This window comes from Arachis ipaensis, chromosome B08, assembly GCF_000816755.2.
Source record: "Arachis ipaensis cultivar K30076 chromosome B08, Araip1.1, whole genome shotgun sequence".
Lineage (NCBI taxonomy): Eukaryota > Viridiplantae > Streptophyta > Magnoliopsida > Fabales > Fabaceae > Arachis > Arachis ipaensis.
This window is the reverse complement of record NC_029792.2, coordinates 47,785,208-47,789,567: the sequence shown is the minus strand read 5'-3', so window position 1 is coordinate 47,789,567 and position 4,360 is coordinate 47,785,208.

The window sequence follows — 4,360 nt, the reverse complement described above, 5'->3', positions numbered from 1 at the left end:
TTGAAGTGTATTGCTGTATTGTGGATGTGCAGATAATGCTGATACAATACGCAGAGGGAGTGTGTTGCTGTAATACCCTAATATTCAAATTCTTACACTCGAATCATAAGTTAATAAAAATAAGGTGGTACAACTCTCAAGGTTCATTATAATACATATATATATATATTGAAAGGAAATATTAAACGAGAAGTCTGAAAAGGAGTAAAATAAAATCGCGAACAGAGACTCTCACGTATCGATAAAACAAAAGATAAAGCGCATCTGAAAGCAAAGGAAAAGATAAGCAATAATGAAGGATAAGACAAGGATATGATATAAGTATATAACATAAGTAAATAGTCACTAGTCGCGACTCGCAAAATTTAAGCCGGTTAGGGTTACAGAGGTAAAAGCAATTGACAACAGAATTTTCTATCTCTCCCAAATATACATCATCGCCTCTATAGGCAAGTTCCAAAATAGATAATTGCATACATATAAGTTTTTTCAAAATAAAGAATGAGGGATTTTAAGCAAAAGTAAAATAGAGTCTAATGATCTTCGCCATCTTTCAGATAAACCACAGCTCACTGTTGAGCACCTGGACTTGCATCTGGAAAATAAAAAATATATACAGAATGAGAACCCCCGATCCATGGGTTCCTAGTACGGTAAAAGTTCCAAATAAATACAATGCACTATAATAAGAACTCACTAAGCATCTTGATCTCCCTTTCATCAATTATTCAACCTAAGTTCTCACTAATCCGCCATAACTTGGGCAACTGTCCTAGAGGATACTAAGTCTAATTCAATCTCTCATCTTTTCCAACTTTTCCAACTTTCCAACTTCCAATTTATTACGGAACCATGACCAGAACCAGCACCAGCTAGCAGACTCAGTAATTCTATATTAATACATCATATCTTTACCTGGAGCAAGTGAAATCACTTCACTACGTCTAACCAGGGAACTCAATTTATCTCATTCAATATTCATCATTGTTAATTAATCACTTCATCATTTTATTTCCAACAAGGACAGCCCTCAATGTCAATCGGCACTAGCACGAGGGACCTCTCAATTGTACAAGCACAAGCAATACAAACAAGTAATACACAAGTAAGGCAATTAAGGCAAGTAGCATTTAAATATGTAACATATTCAATTAGCCAAACTCATACAATTAAGCAAACCTAAACAAATTAAACATATGCAAATGATGTATGCCTGCCCTATGGCCAATGAGCTCATCTGTCGATTATACAGCCAACCTGATACACCCAGTAGCTAACGTGGATATCATCTCTCAACACGAAGGAAATCCTCAACCTTCAAGGGAAAAATCCTCAACCTCCCATTTAGAGAGAAATTGTGATGTAATAATAGGAAATCCTCAACCTAACTCATTCACACCACAGCCAGGAATCGAATCGAAGGAAATCCTCAACCTTCTCCATTCAATTCTTCGATGTAGCAAGAGAGTGAATCCTCAACCCTACTTGCCCACCGCAACAAGAGAGGGAATTCCGAACCTCATCTTGTCCATTACAGCAAGAGAGAGAATACTCTATCTCAGCTTGCTTATCAGTAAACGGGATCCAACCGTCATCTTCACCATTTCAATTTGAAACTCATTTCAATTCAACACAAGCAAACATATTCGTAATCCGAATTAATCATTACAGAACTAAACCGAAGAGAATCCTCGACGTTCTATTCAACTCTATAGTGTGACAAGTGAGGGAATCCTCAACCTCAAGCTCGTCTACCATAACAAGAGAGGGAATCCTCGACCTCAACTTGTTTATCACAACAAGTGAGAGAATCCTCAATCTCAACTTGCCTTTACGTGAGCGTGATAACACCACCGTCCTCACAACACAAATCTTATTGTCTCTTTAATCATACTCACAATACGAGAGAGGGAATCCTCTACCTCAACTCGCCTATTCATCCCGGGATATAGTGCCCGTCACACTTCACCATTATTATCTTGTCCAAAACTTCACTCACTTATATAGCATATAAGTCGGACGAAATCCTCAACCTCCCCAATCTGCTATCATTCACCAATTATCAGTAATTTATACCCATCGTCATTTCGCTCATTATAATCATCATTCTCATCATACGCAATTTTTACTCCTCATCACATTCATCCTCATCACGCATCACTTTACATCTTATTCATTTTTCTTAATTTCTCTAACTTAACTCTTTAGATTTGGTCTCTAACTTTTCCATTCTTAATCACACTAGCTCTATACTCTTATCAGTGTTTATAAAGATTTAAAAGGCTAAAAGAATGGTTAAAAAACTTAAAAATACACTTTTGCAAAATCTGGAGGTTGGCGTACGGATGCCTGTGGCTCGTGTACGCATGGTTGAAATTTTGGGTGTCGCGTACATGAGTCCTTGTTCACGTACGCGAGTCCTTGTTCGGGTACTTAAGTGGAAAATTTTGGCACTGTCGCGTACGCATGCCTCCTTCTGCGTACGCGGGACCACTGGACAGTGCCTAGTGTCCGTGTCGCGTGGCACCTCTGTGTACAAGAGTGTTGGAGAATTGCCAAAAAGCTGTTAAGTGTAAAAATGAGTTTTTGAACCCAATTTTCAAACCTTCATATATTTTTGGTACAAAATTTATTTTTCAACCATTCTTGAACCGTTAGAAAGATCGATAAATAATTTTTCATAAAAATCCAATTTTGAAATTTTTTCAACTCCGAGAACCGAGTTATATAGCCCGCCGAAGTTGGTCAAAAATCTGGTTTTACCAAAAACACACATTTATCAATTTTTCAATGATTCACAAGTCTCAATCATTTTCAACTAAACGCAATCCACATATTCACACTCAACCAAATCCAAACCTACTCCATCTACACATTCCAACTCAAATACATCCATTCAACATTTTAAAAATCTCATTTTCTACTATTCCATCAATCAATTAAATTCTCATACATTCCATACCAATTCTTCATTCAATTCCATACATTATCACATAATTTAATTATCACTTACCGTCTTTACCTTTTCCCGACCTCCGGCTCAAAATTCATTAATTCAACACATATATAACTCATAAATGCACAATTCATCATCCATCACCAATTACAATCAACACAATAACTACACATCATCCAAATCATCAATTATCACAATATATCTTCTACACATACCAAATCTATCTAAATACATAATTCAAACCTAATCCTAGGGGTATCTAACGTAGGAATTCTCATCACATCATACAGTACTTAAATAAAATTTTAACCGTACCTTTAGTGACGGCGGTTCACATCCAACACTTGATTTCTCCACTCCAAGTTCCCTCAAAATCTCCACAAGCTAATTTTAAGTTCCAAATGTGTACCAAACTCACCCAACAACACTAACATAACCAATTTCACATATTCATTAATCTAGGATTTACAAAATCTCATAAATAAGAAGGGTTTAAGAATTTCTTACCTTAACCCATGAAATTAGTTGATGAAACTCGTCAATAGCTCATACTAGAGCATTCCTAAACAACCAAAATTACAAGATTTTCTCAAAACTCAAACCAAAACTCGAAATTAGAGGGGAAAATGAAACTGGGCAAAGAAAAATTAGATACTCACCACAATACCTAGATAGAATCGAAGAAAGTGAGGAGAGCGACGTGTGATCGCAAAACAGCTCCTCAATCGGAGTATTGGAGAGAAAGTTATGGTGATTTGAAGTTTGATAGAGTTAGGATTTTCTCTCTTCTTCCTCTCTTCTCCATTTCCGCGCCCCTCTCTCTTTTTCTAGGGTCAATGAGATGAAATTCTCATAACTAAGGTTTATATATGTTGGATCTTGCACCCAACTTGAACCCGGTTCACATATATGGCCCGCTTGATCCAACTTTGGGCCAAAACCTTTAATATTAGCGTTTTAATGTGCGTTTTAAATATTTTTACATTCTCAATTCATAATTTTTATTTTGTTAAACTTTCTCACTCATAATTAATTTTCTCAGCTGCAGTGTCGGACAGATCTCGACCGGTACTGCCAGTCAAATTTTTAGTGCACATTTTTATTCAAAAAGCTATGTTTTTCGACTCAGAAAAATCCACTAAATCTAAATATTATATTTAAATTGTCAAATTTCGATTGCTAATTTTTCTAACTATTTTTGTCCATATTCAATTAATTACTTAATTAATTATGGTTTGACCGGATTTTACAATTACTACAACTTGACACATATCTAATAGGCACATTGCAAAATCCACCCACTTGTAATTACACCAAATAATCTAATAATTTTCAACAAAAACACTAATTTTTTATATAAAAAAATAACCTTATATATCTCCAACTGCTTGTTTTTTCCTTTTT